This window comes from Emydura macquarii, unplaced genomic scaffold (genome assembly GCF_026122565.2).
Source record: "Emydura macquarii macquarii isolate MOO-44397 ecotype Brisbane River unplaced genomic scaffold, CSIRO-AGI_Emac_v2 contig_320, whole genome shotgun sequence".
Lineage (NCBI taxonomy): Eukaryota > Metazoa > Chordata > Testudines > Chelidae > Emydura > Emydura macquarii.
The window spans coordinates 13,991,532-14,008,507 of record NW_027130457.1 but is presented as its reverse complement, the minus strand read 5'-3'; positions in this window follow the sequence as shown (position 1 = coordinate 14,008,507).

Genomic DNA, 16,976 nt, shown 5'->3' with positions numbered 1-16,976 from the left:
CTTCTCATGGCCCTTCCTGAGGCTATATAAGGGCAGTGGTACCCTGACCCCCCTCAATTCCTTCTTACCACCTCCAGCTTGAGTTGTGCTCCCCGTGTTGGATGCTCCTCACAATTTCCCTGCTCCATCATAGTTTTTGACTCAGGTCTTTAGTAGTGTAAATGGTTACTGGCAGTTAGCACCAATAGTTTAGGTTAGAGTTACTTAGTTTATTAGTGTATTTACTTGTATAGTTAGTTTGTGGTGCTCAGCGCCGAAGGTTATGCACCATTCCCTGGACTTCCAGCATTGTCCATCATGTGAGGTCGCTGTTCCTAACAATAACCCACACATGTTGCTTGTGCCTTAACAAGAAGCACATAAAGGCAAAGTGCAATATATGTTGTTCTTATAAGGAAAGGATACAGATTGCAAGAGACCTTCTTTTAAAGCAACACTTGCTGAAACAGACTTGGAGACTGCCTCAGCACTGGGATCCTCTTCTGACCACTCAATTAACTGGCCCTAGACATCCTCTACCTCTGCAGCAACTGGGGACAGACCTCCCAGACTGATCAGACATAGAAGCAGGAAAGAGATTAATGATCTGGAGGATGGGGTAGATTGCACCCTCAGCAAGTTTGCGGATGACACTAAGCTGGGGGGAGTGGTAGATACCTTGGAAGGTAGGGATAGGATACAGAAGGACCTAACAAACTGGAGGATTGGGCCAAAAGAAATCTCCTGAGGTTCAACAAAGAAAAGTGCAGAATCCTCCACTTAGGAAGGAAGAATCCCATGCACAGCTATAGACTGGGGACTGACGACCTAGGCAGCAGTTCTGCAGAAAAGGACCTGGGGGTAACAGTGGATAAAAAGCTGGATATGAGTCAGCAGTGTGTCCTGGTTGCCAAGAAAGCTAATAGCATATTGGGCTGCATTAGGAGGGGCATTGCCAGCAGGTCGCGGGAAGTGATTATTCCCCTCCATTTGGCATTGGTGAGGCCGCATTTAGAATATTGTGTCCAGTTTTGGGCCCCCACTACAAAAAGGATGTGGACAAGTTGGAGACAGTACAGTGGAGGGGAACCAAAATGATTAGGGGGCTGGAACACAGGACTTATGAGGAGAGGCTAAGGGAACTGGGCTTGTTTAGGCTGCAAAAGAGAAGAATGAGGGGGGATTTGATAGCGGCCTTTAACTACCTGAAAGGGAGTTCCAGGGAGGATGGGGCTAGGCTGTTCTCAGTGGTGGCAGATGACAGAACAAGGAGCAACGGTCTCCAGTTACGTGGGGGAGGTCTAGGTTGGACATTAGGAAAAAGTTTTTTACTAGGAGGGTGGTGAAGCACTGGAATAGGTTACCTAGGGAGGTGGTGAAATCTCCATCTTTAGAGGTTTTTAAGCTGCGGCTTGACAAAGCCCTGGCTGGGATGATATAGCTGAGGTTAGTCCTGCTTTGAGCAGGGGGTTGGATTAGATGACCTCCTGAGGTCCCTTCCAACTCTAATATTCTATGATTCTATGTTTATTGTTCCTGCATGTCCCTCAAAAGAGGACCAGGGCTGCCAGAAATCAATGAAGAGGAGGACTAATTCTTCCTTAAGAGCAGGGAATCACTGTCAGCAAAACTCTGGTACCTAGAGGCGTCAACCTGCATCTCCTCAGTACTGAGACAGGAGGATCCCAGTGCCGTACTGTTGACTCTGGAACCCTCCACAGAATACCCATCAAGTCCAGTACCTGTGGAAACTCCAGCATCATTGCTTTTGATGCCATCGATCCCACCAGCTGAAGTGGAAGTTTCAGGCTCTTTGTCTGTCGGTCTGTACCGGCATCCCCACTAACTCTGGATGTCAGTACGAATATGGTACCCAAACTTTGTCCTCATCAGCTTCGGAACAGAGATTGCCTTCAGCTCAGGTACTGATAAAGAGACAAGGTCTGTACAGGGCACTGATGCAGGCTTGGTCAATATTGAGATACCCCCTGCTCTCCGCACCACTTACAAGACTGACCTCTGTACCAATGTCCTCAGTATTGGTAGCTACTTCTGATTGGGGACCAAATCCTGACCCCTCAGTACCAATAAGGGACCCATCCTTTGTACTGAACTCCTCTGCCAGGCCATCTACCTCCTGCAGTTTCCTCTCAGGACCAAATACAATGCCAGCCATGGTACCAACATTCACTTTTCGATATTGGACAATGGACAAGTCAGGATTTCTAGTGACCCCACCAGGTTGCATTCCCTCTATGCCTTATTCAAACAGCTCTTCTCACTCTGGGTCAGAGTCCTCCAGGTCTCCTCCTTTCCCATCTCAGCTAAAGAGATCACATACATCATCCAAACACAAGGGAAGTAACTTACTGTTGGTAGTGAGAGCAGAGCGGCTCCTATTGTAGGGATAGACCTGCCTGGCCTGCAATATACTGGCCTCTGCTATGCCCTGTGTCGCAGTGGCCCCTGGACACCTCTCTGCCATAGAGCCAGGTCTCCACATAAGTTGGGTGTAAGATCTCCTTACCTAGAGATGGCCCAAGCCATAGTCCAGCCTATTGCAGAAGATCAGGATGACTTTCCTCCTAGGTTCTTCTCTGTGACTAACCCTTTCCCTGAGAACCAGCATGTACCCCAGGAAGCACCTTTAACTCTAGCAGCCCTGTCATCACAATCCATGTATGATTTGGTGGTCCTCACTTCAGCTTCTTCACTTCCAGTTCAAGTTCTACCAGGAATTGCAGCTCTGAGTATTCAAGCCAAGTTGGTACAAATTGGTGGCCATCCTCCAGGCTTCAGTCCCAGGAGAGTTGCCCTCCCTATTAATGATGCCCTATTACAGCTGGCCAAATTTATGTGACACATGCTGCATCACCCCAACAGCCAAACAAATGGAAAAACCTATACTGTGTCCCTTCTCAGGGTTTGAGTATTTCTGTTCAAACCAAACTCCTTAATTGTCATGGCAGTTAATGAGAGGTTGCAACAACGAAGATTTAAGTGTACCACAAAAGAAAACAAAGACGACTCACTAGGAAGAAAGATTTATTCTACTGCTTCACTTCAGATGAGAATCGTGAATGGACAAGCTCTTTTAGGAGAGTCCTGTTTTCTCAACTGGGAACCAATATTTAAATTCCAGCATTCCTGGAAGGGCTCTCCCCTACCTCTGCTGGGAAGTGCTGGCTGGGGTCTCCTATCATGGCAGCTCTAAGGGCTGGGGGGCATCCCCCAGACCCTCTCTGGCTCCTTCATGGCTGGAGGTGGCTTTTCAGCCTCAGCCCCTGCAGCAGGAGGCCTGGGGGCAGCCCTCACCCTAGCATGTGGCATGGCTGGAGTCCTCCCCCTCCATCTCCTCGCTGTTCACTACAGATTTCTTTGTCGTGGTGTCCCTTGAGGTATCAGTGGTCTGCAAGGTGCTCATAAGACTTGCAGCTAGTTGTAAAAGTGGCAGGTTAGGGTTAGGGTCTGCACCATATGTATTGTTGGCCGCCCTGGGCTTGTGGTATGCCTGGCCCAGTTCCTTTGCTTTTACACACCGCCGCTGTTGCTACCTATCATATAACCTATTGCCTGCATCCCCTGTGCAATCTTCTGGCAGATATCCACATTTCTATGGCTATAGCTGTGCTTGCACAGCCTCTTCTCCCCATAGGCCCAGGAGATTCAATGCCTACCATCTACAATAGGCAGTAGCACGTCTAGTGCCTGGAGCCATCATGGTTGTTTGCATACAACAAGGGTGCTTGTTGTGTTCACAAATGTGGACAATAAGGAAAAGAGATTTTTTTAAAATGCTACTGGCTTTCAGTCTCTGTGATCCCTGGGAAATGAAGTTTTATAATTGTGACCACAGTGGTCACTGTTGCAGAAAATAGGGCATCGTAGGACAGCTGCTGGAGGACTGCTAGGGTGACATAAGTCACACAATGTCTACATTTGCACTACATCAGCCTCTGAAGGTCAACTATGCTATGCCAGTAGGGGAGGTGATTTTACTGCATCATTGTAACAGGGAGCTTACATCAGCCAGAGAGAAATTTGAGCATAGACACATGCACACATAGGTCAACCTAACTTTGTAGTATAGACCAAGCCTAAGGGCTGTGGTCCCACTTTTTCCCCTGGAGTTGAGAATGTCCTCCAAACAATCTGATTCTTCCTTTAAAGAAAAACTCATCTCTCTGCCCAGAACCAGGATGCAGATCTCACCAATCTTTACATTCTCCTTATACAAAGAACTGCAACCTGCAGCCCCCACAGCTATTCTCTTTGGGGCTGGGACAGTTCACCAGTCTTCTGTTACCTTTACCACAAAGAACCTCCTCAGAGCTGGTTGACAGCAACACTCTATACTGTCTACAGGGATCACGTTCCTTCTAAATTGATCCTTCTCCCCTCCCTGTGATCTAATAAACTTCCTATTTGGGCCAGGTATTTATTACCATTTAAGCTCTAAAGAACTACCTGATCGGGCTGGCTCACCAGTATTAGTCATCAGTAGACGGAACCCAGCTTTCCTTCTAAAAGAGCCTGTCACCATGTGACAAACTCTACAAGAGAGGGTTTCTAATATGCCATTGGTATTATGAAGTTGGACATAACTCCCACTATTGAGAGGACATTCTGCTGAATTAGTTGATACTGGATTGCTAGGGGGTGTGTCTCTTTCCACTTTATAAGAAAATTCACATGGCAAACTGTTATAGGGGTTCTCTTCCCACCCATCTTAATAGCATAATCTACTAGATCAATTTGTGTTAAAGTCCTTGCCTCTTTGCCAATAGCTTATTTTTAATAAAAATTAACTTTTCACCTGGTTGGAAAATTATATCCCTATCCTGTTTGAGTTTTGCTCAAGCTGACGTGAGCCAAAATCATCCATTTGAGAGAGTTTCTCTTATTTCATGTTATGTCAGTAACAGCACTTTTTTCCACTTGGGTGAGTGCTAACCATTGTTCTTTAACAACATGAGGGGGCATAAAATTTAGCTCACCAAAAAGAAAAAAGACTATATCATGGTTCCTCAAAAAAAAAAAGAAAAACAAAAAACAAGCAAATTAAGTTTCAGGTTTCTAGGCCCTTAAAGTAAATCCAAGTTGATTGGAACCATTCTACTTATTACCCTTAAGATGGTGTGAAAGGCATCCTTTGAAATAAAGGGGTTTTCCTCTACTTCTAAAATTGAACTTCTAGTTCAACACAGTATAAGGAAATATAACTGCCTTTGTCATGTTTTGTGCAGTGTAGTTTACAGAGAGAGACAAGCATTGTGCTGGCCCCTTGCAGGTAGATTTCCCCCTCAGGGAAACGGGAGCCAGTTTTGTTTACATCATGGTAATTTTAGGTTTACATATAAGGTGAATGCACCTTATATGCCTGTGCTGTTCTGAAAGCCTGTGCATTCTTTCCCTTCTAATGCTTAGAGAGAGAAAAGTGCTATGGAAACTGCTGCTAAGTTTTACGGGATATGAATGAATGTGGATGTCAAGACAATGTAGTAATTGTTATACTGTGTCAAAATGGGATTAAAAAGGCATTAGAAATCTGTTATTTTTAGTGCTTTTCTATTGTAAATCCTCACTGTGTAAAACCTCCCAGATCTTCTTTAAATAAAGTGGAGGGCTTACTGCTCTTCATTCTTTGTACCTTATCCTCATTTAGAAATGGACCTATATCTATTCCTTCAAGGCCCAGAGGGTATTTTTAATAGATAATGCAGGAGCAGTCATTTTATTGAATCCTGGCATTTTCTTTCACTTCTCAAAAGTAGTTCTATTTTTTTTATATGTTTTGTTCTCTCCCTCCACCCCATGAACTTTGGCAGAGAATCACATATAATTCTCAAATAATGGCATTTTCCTAAGTATTTTATTATTGGAAACTGCCTCTTGCACAAACAGATTATTATTTTAAAGCCATCTATCCAGATTTTCCGGTTGTGGCAAATGGCTGCCTTCACCCTAGTGGGTATCATGCTTTTGCCTCTTGTAGTGGTCAAGGCATCACCAGTTACCCGATTTCCCCCGGGAGGGAAGTAGGGACCAGGCCCACCCGCTCCTCCAGGTCCCAGCCCAGGGGCCCTATGAGTAGCAGTTATGTGCTGCTAGCACCATATACACAGCTGCAGTCTTTTCTCTGTGCTAATTTCCCATCTCTGTCCTTCTGGCTCATCAGGCCTTGCTCCCTGGGGTTGGGCTTCCTTATCCAGGCCACTGTGCCTGGGGGAGTATCACAATCCTGTTTGGGACAAGCTTCCCCCTCTTGGCCCCAGTACCTTTTCCAGCACACCTCTCTGCTCTTCCACACAACTCTGAACTGTTCACACCACATCTCTGTTTCACTGGAGCAGAGGGTTTTTATCAGGCACCTGGCTGGACCTTAATTGCCCTCAGCTGCTCCTAATTGACCTCTAATGAATCTGGCTAGTCTGCAGGGAACAGAGCCCTGAGCATTCTGGAGCTTCCTGATCCCCCTTTCCAGCACTCTCCTACAGCTGTCATGGATCACACTGCTGGTTGGAGAAGCTCCTGGTGCTGCTGCTCTTGCTTGGGGGCCCTGCTGGCCTGAGCCGGGAGGGAGTGAGCAAGTGGCCCCTCCACCGCCACTGCTGCTGCCACTACCACCACCACCACCAGTGCTGGGGCCTTCCCAGGCTGGCTGCTTGCTGACATGGCCACCTGGGAGCCTGCTGCTGCTTTGTCTGTGAGGAGGATGATGACGACGACCACCGCTGCTGCTGGGGGGGTGCTGTAGAGGGGGATGTTTTTTTCTTCTGGTCTGAGTGACTGCACTGCCTCTGCTCTTGTGGTGGTGGGGACAGGTACTGTTGCTTCTGTGGGGAGAAGGGGGAGTGGCGTGGAGCCCTCCCCCTGATCCATCTGTTCCCCACCCCCACTGTTGCCCTCTCCACCACCCCCAGCCACTGCTTGCTTTGCCTCCTCACCCTCGGCTGATGCCCACCTCCCTGGACTGACCGGGACTGCTGCAGCAGCGGGGCCTTACTCCACCACCCAGGCCCACGTAGGCACACGTGCACCCCTCCTCTCCCCAGACCTTCCCTCCCGTCCCCAGCTACATCTGTCTGGAGGGCTTCCCCTACCCCCTGCTTTGCCCTCCGGTGGTCCTGGAACAGCTTACCCCCCCACTTCCCTTGCAGTCTGCCCCACCTGCCCCTCACTGCCCGTATTTACCCCCACATTCTCCCTTGGGTTTCCTCAGTTTTCCTGCCCCGCCCAGCCACCAGTGTTTGTTGGCTTGCCCCACCCCTGCCCCCGCCCTCTAGCGTTTGTTGTTTGCTCCTGTCCCACCATGCTCCTTGGGAGTCCTGTGCTCTTCCCTTGCCCCATGCCTGACCCCCCTCCCCCCCACTGCCTCTACTACTTCTCCCTGCCCTGATCTGCCCCACCCCCTCAGTGCGCCTTGGTGCTCTTCAGAGCCCATGAGCCCCTAGAAACCTCCACTTCTTTTCATTTTGCCCCTCGTTCACTGCATCCCCTGCTGATCTTATGACTCCCCCCCCCCCCCCTTTCCCAGTGCAGCCGGAAGAGCCAGCACCCCCTACGTTCCTATCCCGGTCCCCTGTCCCTTGTGGCGCCCTCATCCCCAGCCTGCAGCCTAGCAGGGAAGAGTGCTCAGCCTTGACCCCTCCCCTTTCCCATAGGTCCCTACTCCCACCCATCCCCCTCCAATAGATTCAGCGGCCCCTTTGGTGGCCCCTTTCCCTTGGCCTGCTCCCCCGCCCACCCCTGTAGCTACTGCCCTGGCCGCTGCTTCTACTGCCACTGCTACCCCCATTGGGGCACCAGCAGTGGCAGGCACAGGAGGGACCTCCACCGCTGCTGCCCAAGCTTCCTCGACCAGCAGGAAGGGCCAGGGCACGAAAAAGGGCAAGGACCTCGCCCAGAGGGCAATGCCCCCCGGGGTGTGGGCCACCCTCCCTGCCGCAGCCCCGCCATCCGCCGCGACACTCCCCTCCCTAGCTGTCCCCTCCACCAGCTCTGGAGGTGCTCCTGTCTCGACCCCCAGAGCATACGCCCAGGTAGCCACTGCCCCTCTGGCTGCCGGCTTGTCATCTGCCCCTGCTACCTCCTCCGGTTCCATCTCCAGCAGCCAGGGCCCCTTCCCCACCCTGACCAGGAGGCACAGCATCCTCTGCTGGGCGATGGGGCACGTCCAGAAGGACTGCCCCCTGGCCTGGCATGGAGGTGCACCTGGGCTGCCTGAGGTCCCGGTGGAGACCGGCCCTGCCGCCGCCAGCAGCCCTAGCCGCTCGGCCCCTGTGGCTGCCCCTCCTCCTCCTCCTGTGCATGTCTCCACTCAGGATGTGGGGGCGGTTCCCCTGTTGTGCCCCGGTGAGCAGCCAGGCCCCATCGACCCCATAGCGACAAAGTTTGGCAGGTAGTGCCGGTTGGGCAGGAAGCTGCAGCAGTGCAGAGGGTAGCATACCGTCGCTCTTGGAGGCCTTATTGGCTTCCCTCCCCAGGGAAACTTCGGAGGGAGTCATCCCCCCCACCCTGTCACTTCTGCCCCCCCCGCCCCCCCCCCCGTTGCCCCTGCGGTGCTTGCCGCCTCAGCCTCCAGCAAGGTGGCAACCATGGTGATGGAGGGGGAGTATGGCTCCATTTTCACAGCGATTGAGTCCCTGGGTCTGACCCCGGTCACCCAGGGGGAGGATGACACTTTGCCACCAGGTCTCGATCTGGGCGGCCTTGTGCTGCCCCCTCCCCTGTCTCTGTTGGCCACGGGGCTGCTGCGGGGTCCCGGCCAGAGGACGGCCCGGGGTCTCCTACCCTGGACCCCAAGACACTGCGGGACGAGCTGCAGGCCTTCCTGGCCGACAGTCGCGGGGCCAGGAATAGGGTGCAGCTCACCCTGCAGCACTGGGGGGACTTCCATTTTGTCCTCTGGGCCGTGAAGGCTCTCCTGAAGGAGGGGAAAGGGACCAGGAGGCCTACCGGCGGGCCCTCTGCTTCCGTGACTCCCTCCTGGCCTTCAGGGTCAGTCACAGATTGCTGCGGGGCCTGACAGGGTGTTCTTTAGTCACCTCTCCACCTGCGTGGATGGAGTGGCCACCCTGTTCTCCCCCAACCTACAGCCCGAGGTGCTGGATGTCTCCAAGGTCGTGCCGGGGTGCCTGCTGCACCTCCAGGTCCACGTGGAGGGGCTGGCGTTGAACCTTGTCAACACCTATGCCTCGAATACGGGCCCGGAGAGGGTGCGTTTTTCCAGCAGGCGTCTACCTTCCTCGGCACCTTGGATCCTCATGAGTGCCTGGTCCTGGGTGGGGATTTCAACACCACCCTCGAGTAATGGGACCACAAGGGGACCGAGCAGGGCCCGGCCGCCGCGGACGTCCTCCGGGAGATTGTAGCCCATCACTCCCTGGTGGACATCTGGCGCGATCACCACCCGGACAACATCGTCACCTTTACCTTTGTCCAGATGGGGGAACACTCGTCGCACCACTTCTGGTTGGACCGCATTTATTTTTTCCCATCACCATCTTTCGCGGGCCCACTCCTCCAGCGTTCGGCCGGCCCCTCTCTCGGATCACCATCTGGTGACTGTGATGGCCTCTCTCACCGCAGAGAGGCCGGGGCTGGCCTACTGGCACTTCAACAATAGCCTGCTGGAGGATGTGGGCTTCGTGGCGTCCTTCTGGGAGTTCTGGCTGGCCTGGCAGGAGCAGAGGTGCACCCTTCCCTTGGTGCGGGGCTGGAGGGACGTGGGGAAGGTGCGCGCCCGGCTCTTCTGCCGTGACTACACTTGGGAGCCAGCCGGAGGCACGATGCAGGGATAGAGCAGCTGGAGCGGGAGGTCTTAGAGGTGGAGAGGCATCTGCCGCCAGCCCCAAGGATCCATCCCTCTGCGGAGTGTGCCGGGAGAAGTGGGAGGAGCTCCGGGCCCTTGAAGACCTTCAGGTTTGGGGCTCCTTTGTTCGATCCTGCATCCATCTCCTTCGGGAGTTGGATCACAGCTCCCACTTCTTCTATGCCCTGGAGAAATGGATGGGGGCCAAGAAGCACGTCACCTGCCTTTTAGCAGACGACGGCACCCCCTCACAGATCTGGTGGAGATGCGTGGAAGGACCAGGGCCTTCTACGCTGACCTCTTCTCTGTGGATCCAACCGACGTCGCCACCTACAGGGTACTCTGAAATGAACTCCCCATGGTCAGTGTGGGTGACCGGGACCGGCTGGAACTACCTCTCACTCTGGCCGAGTTCTCAGCAGCCCTTGACCTCATGCCCACTAATAAGTCTCCAGGCATGGACGGGCTGACCGTGGAGTTCTACCGCATGTTCTGGGTCGTCCTCGGCCCGAACCTTGCCAATGTCTGGGCCGAGTCCGAGGGCAATAGAGCGCTCCCCCTCTCATGCAGGCGGGCCGTGCTCGCCTTGCTGCCCAAGAAGGGGGACCTCCGTGACCTTCGGAACTGGCATCCCGTCTCGCTCCTCAGCACGGACTCTAAAATCATAGCCAAGGCCATCTCACTGAGGCTGGGGTCGATGCTATCTAGTGCCATACACATCACGCTTTATCTTCTTGAGCTAAAGTAAGATCTTTGTCAATAGTAGAAATAGCCTTAATATCTGTAAACCACAACCAACCCTTAACACACATTACCTGAAGTCACTGGGAGTAGAAATGGTGCCCATAATTATATACAACAATCATTCATAACTTTGCTAAATTACAATCTATTTTGTTCTACCATAGTTAGTGCACAGTTTTAAAGGAGTCTTAATTAGTTGGAAAGTTTGAAGGGGTAATAAGCCATTTTTGGGCAAGAGGGAGACGCAATCATTAGGTCAACATTTCAAATAAATGTAACTTTAAATGACCTGTATTTCAACAATACTCTGAACTACGTTTAAGCTTTCAGAAATACTCTCTTGTCCTTTAATGTAAATTATGCAATTCTTAAACCACTCCAATGTTCTGTGCCAAAGTTAGGCTATGTCTACACTGATGGTGGCAAATTTGTCACCATCAGATCGATTTATCCATATTGATTGAGCGGAAGTGGAGACCGGGAAATCGACACTATTAATCTACCTCCACTCAGGTGGAGTAACACTATGTTGACTGGAGGGTATTTCCCGTTGGCGCAGCAAACTGAAGACACTGCAGTAAATAGAAGTTAGGATGTCAACAGGAGATAGACAAGCTACTCTACACAGCTTGCATGTCTCCTGTCGACTGCCGCCGAATTTGGTGGCAAGTGTAAACATGGTCTTAGAGAGACTAGAATTGGGGTATAGAATGGAAACAGGTTGCAGGTATCTCCTCTCCATAATAATCTGAATGCTGGAAAGGTAAGTGTGGTTGTCACAGGTGGGGCTGCTCCATAGCACCTCCAGTGGAGCCAAGTGTAGCACTGCAGCCTTAGTCCAAAAGTTATGGCTGCCTGCTTGGAGCAGAGTGGCCTGTGCAGGAAACTCAGCATCAATCTCTAAACAATTAAATTAAAATATGCTCAGACTGTGGCTGTCTGCACCTTTAAACAAACCTTTAAACAAATCCTCAAAGGCAAGGGCTTAGTTGCAGCACTTGAAGACAAGGCCCTGACCTCACCCTCTGGTTCTGGGCTAGAACTGAGGTGCTCCTCCTCTGTCCCAGTGTCACCCAGCACTGCCCATGAAAAGAAGCAGGACACGCCTTCTTAACTGGCCTGCTAGGTCCCAAGAGGTCAGGGTCTCCTCCTGGTCCTTCTAGGCCTCTGGAGGACTAAAGTTTTATTGGTACCTCAACCTGAGCAAGTGGGCATCAGGGTGCCAGTACCTCCAACAGGTGGCAGAAAAGCCCCAGTAGACCCAATCCTAGTGGTTTGGTGAGAGAACTAGTTCCTGAATAGCCACTGGCTGATACTGTGAAACCATAGTACTGCAGTTTGTCCAATTTCTCATGGATTCTTGAATCTAAAGAGCCATTCCAGGGATGCATGTCCCCAGTCTTCCTCCCATAAAAATAGTGGGGAAAATGTTCTATAGATTTAACCACTGCCATTAATTCCTTCTGGGTGGTGCAATGATTTCTTTCTGGAGAACTTTTCCTGTAATAAGCCGGCACCCTCTCAAGTCCTTTGTTCTTGCATCAATAATGTCCTCAAACAATAAACAGTAGCATATGTGATGTGTCCAATATAAATAAAGTTTTGAAACATGGGTAGGCTAAATAAGGTCCAGTCACAAAAGCCTCTTTCAACTCTGAAAATGCTAAATCACTCTTCCAACCGCAAATGGTTTCCCTTTCTCACTCAACGTATGCAATGGTTTTGCAATATTGGCAAACCCACAAATGACCTTCTGTAATAGGAACAGGGCCCTAAACTCTGCACATCTGAGTCTGGGGAGTCAGCCAGTTTTGTACAGCCTTTTCTTTTTCCTCCTTTTTTTGGATGGAAATTTCCCCCTCACTGACTGTGTACCCAAAGGAAATTACCTCTTTTTGAAACAACTTCCATTTCTTTTAGTTCAATTTCAGATTGGCATCCTTAAGTTTATCACAAACCATTTGTATATGTATCAGTTCCTGTTCAAAGGACTAGCATGCACCAAAATATCTTTTAAGTATAACAAACAGACTGAGGGAGGCATGCGATAAAATACCCTCTCCGTTAACCTTTCAAATGTGGCTTCTGTATTATACAAGCCAAAAGCCAATACTTTAAATTGCCACAGGCCTTTGTCCTGCTCTGAAAGCAGCCTTCTCTCTTATGTGGATCCACTTCTATATGCCAGTACCCACTAAGATCAAGTGTGGAAAACCAGACTGAACCTCCTATAGAATCTATGGTATTATCTATTCATGGCGATGGATAAGAATCCTTTAAAGTGACTTCATGTACTTTTCTATAATCCACACAGAATTGCTGCTGCCAACATTTTTCATAACCAGAATTACTGGTGAGGCCCCAGGGCTGGTTGCAGGCTTATCTATGCCTTCCTGATATGTTTCCTTGATGGCCTGTAAAGCATCCTCCTTGTAAACAGTAAACGTTGGGGTGGCTGTTTAATGGATTGGTTTCCCCCAGTATCAGTTTTGTGATGGACCAGTCTGCTGGATCTGGAGAACAACTCCTGGTTCCTAACCAGAAAATGTCTCAGACCATTCTGCAGCTCATTTAACTGCACAGCACTGCACCAGGACAAGTCCAACAGAAGCTCTAGGATTTCACCTTCACCTCTTTCCCTCTATATAATTTCACATTTACCAATTACTACTATGTATCAACTGGTTCACATTATGAAACTTCCTTTTACATTATATTCAGCAAATAGAGATCCATTCCTTCTTCTGATCTACAAGGATTCTAGCAGCAATGATTTCACTAGACACTTGTGACATTCTGTCCTGGCCTACCTTATATTTATAACAATCCTATATATACCGTTCTTTCACAGTACTAACATTTAAATTTTCCCTTAGTTATTGACTTTTTTAATAAACTGAATTTCACTTTTTCTAATAAAAATGTCATGGATGAGATTAGTCTCCACTCTTCCATTTTACATATTAGACAGAACTGTACTTACAGAAAGCTGATCGTCATGAGTCCATCTTCCTCACTAGTGATTGCTTCCTCTTCTGGTGCACTGCTGCCAGGAAATATTTGAGTTCTATGGCAAATTCCAAAGCCTCTTGAAGTGCCTTTCACCTCTATTCACACTGATCTTGATCTGCAAGTCCAAGTCCAACTGAGTGGTTCCTAAATTGGCCACTTGAAGTTCTCGTTGGTATCTGGAAATGCCAGGAACATAAATCTTCTTGGGTTTTTTGTCAGTGGAGGTGACATCTCCTCTTTCCCTCTCCTAGCGCCGAGCTATGCCCTGGCCAGTTCAGATTGATGGTTGGCTTCAAACTGCATATTAAGTGCTTGTACCAGATCTGAATAACTGAGTCTCTTTTGGGGGTTAAGTTCTAGAACACCGTCAGAGCTGGACCACTCAAGCTAGCTGCTAGAAATCCCCCTCTCCGTTCACCTTTCTCAACCATTTTTTTTGGACTTTGATTTTGAAGTGAGCCAAATAAAGTGTCCCAAGGAGTTTCCCTCTCAAAGACAGTGGGATTTTGCATTATTTGAACTGGAACAGCTTAACTTCTCCCCTTTTGGGCCTCGAGATGGGGATTTACAAATCAGGTAGAAAATTGTTATAACTGTCTGATCTTAACCAGTTCCACATCCAGGCAGCTGACCACTGTAGTCTATGACTCTTTGATTTCCTTCTCAAGGTGATTTCTCAGCTCCTTAAGTCCCTGTTGCAACTCATCTCAGTTAGCAAGTTCCAGTTTGGCCGAGGCCTTCCTGGCCTCCTCTCTTTCGTGGAAAACCTTTTGTCAATGGTAGTCATTGATGGTCACCTCATGGATCCATCTTGCTATTCCAGGCTGGGAGCTTTGTAGCTGGTCTTCCCAATTTGTCCAGACACTGTAGTTACTGTTCCAACAGAGATTCTTCTTCAGTTAGTGTCCCTGTATGTACGCCAGTCTAGGTGTATCTGCGTTCCTGCACCTCAGATCAGAAATTTTAGGTAGCAATGTCCATTTGGCCTGCACATGTACTCTCCCGATCTCGTGCCCTGCTTCGGGGCTATATAGCGCCGCACAGGCTAAAACTGCCCTCAGTTCCTTCTCAACCGCCTTTGGCCTGAGACGAAGCATCAGCAGAATTCAATCAAAGAATTCCTCGTCTATATCTTGCTATCAATTCTCGATGAATAGTGTTAGTTCACAGAGTTTCAGCTAGTTAGTGTTAATACTCCCCCCCCTTTTCATTTTTTCTTTAAAAAAATAAATTAATAAATAAATAAATTGTCCTTTATTTTGTTGTTAGAATAGTCAACTCCCTGTCCTTAGTTAGTTCTTCCTTGTCTTCTCGCTCAGAGGAAGTGAATCACAGAAAGGGTATGCCCAGCTCTCCTTGGTTTAAACACTGCCTCTCCTGCTGAGAAGCAATTCTAGTCAGCAACGGATATTCCTGCTGCATTCGAGTCACGTGCCTCAAAATTGCACTTTCTGGCTGAAACTAAAATTGAGAGCTAGGAAGAATCATGCACTAAAACTAAGACTTCTAATGCTGGAAAGTTCACTCAGACCAATCCACGACTCCAGCCCCGGACACCTCCCCCCACATACAGCTGTCTCCAACAAGGCTGATTTCATCAGTGTCCTCAGCTCAACACTCTCTGGCAGCTTCAAAGAGGAAACCTTTGGATTCCTCTTAAAAAAAGTAGGCTACAAGTCTCCTGAGTCGAGAATCTGCTGTAAAGAGATGATCCCCGACACGGTAGACCACCTTGTTACCGACTGATCTACAGCTGGGTACTCACGAGGCTGCAGGCTTCTCAGGTAGTGGTGCTGCCAGTAAGCCTAAAGACCCTAAGGGCACAGGCTCAGGAAAATCGGTACCATCAGGGGAAAAAAGTGGTAGAGAGCAAACCAGCTCCTCTAAGATGGCACCAACAGAGTCCCCTAGGGCCTTGGTGCCAAGTACTTCGGCCCTGCAGAAGACCAGAAAGACACCTCCTAGCCATTCATCAGGATACCATCAGCTCCATCTACATCAGCCAGTGCTGCTCAGCTTGCCTCAACAGTACCCACTGCTATTAGGGTATGGCAGGAATTTAGTTTCTCCAAATACTTAATGGTCTGCAAGACACCTGACTCGCTCTTACTCAGCACCGATACGATCTCAGTATCTTCCACATCTCAGTCCCCTGACATACATACAGTATCGAGAGAGTCTTCCTCAGCATCCATGACTGCTCCATCTCTGTCAAGCAACTATGAAGGGGATGATGATGACAATTTATCTTCTGTCTCTGTGGAAAGCTCCCTATTCCAATGCCAAGGATCGAGCTACCCAGTAACAGCTACAGAATCAGTTTATCACCACGAGAGACATCTAGTTGGTATGGACACCCTTAGGTGCCACCACCCATACCCATTGCACCATCTCAGTGGACACAGTGGGACCCATGGGCGGCCTATAGGCACCAATTCTCGAGGGCCCCCAGTGCTGCTCATTGAAATAGAGGAAGGCAGTCTCCTTCAGCTTCTCTATCTGACCTCCTGATCCACAAGAGAAGATGTTTCAGGAACATAAAGCAAGGCTAGACAAAGATTACTCCCACAACTAGCATCTTTTCTTCCTCTCCTGATGAAGCCATTATGCCTCCCCCACCAACCTTGGCAGATGATTTCGAACAGTTCCAAGATCTCATTAAGAGAGTAGAAGATTCACTATAAATTCTATTTGAAGAGGTGAAGGAACACAAGCTATTCGACATCCTACATACTTTGCCATCAATTCACATTGTGCTCCCCATCAAAGAGGCCTTACTGTACCCAGCAAAAACTATATGGCAAACATCAGTCATGATAATTCCCACATGCAAAAGAGCAGACAAAAATTATTACGTTTCCTCTAAGGGCCTGGACTTTTTTTTCCCCCACCCATCTCTGAGTTCGCTTGTTATCAATGCTGTAAATGAATGTTGTAGAGAACACCATGCTAAATCAACATTCTATGACAAGGACTGGAAATCGCTGGATTTATCTGGACGAAAATCATACTGATTGAACTTCTTCCAGCTACTCAAAGGCAATCATTCAGGCAATCATTTCTGAGAGTCAGCGTCTCACGAGGACATTACTGCAGGTCTCTCTAGACGCCACTGGCAACAACTTCATTTCAACTGCAGTGGTCATGAGCTGGCTTCCTGGCTTCACCTTTCTGAGAGAAGTCCAGACTACGGAGGAGGATCTTCCATTCAAAGAATCCAAGTTGTTTGCAGAAAAAATGGATGAATCCCTCCACACACACACTAAAAGTCTCTAGAGTCATGTTGTGTTCCCTAGGAATTTACACCCCTACACAAAAAAGGAGATATAGTAAATTCCAGATGGCACAGAGATCCTGGCCTGCTCAATTTCCTCCTCTCCAAAGGCATTATGAACCCCAAAGGAAAAGACAGACTACAAAAGTGGAA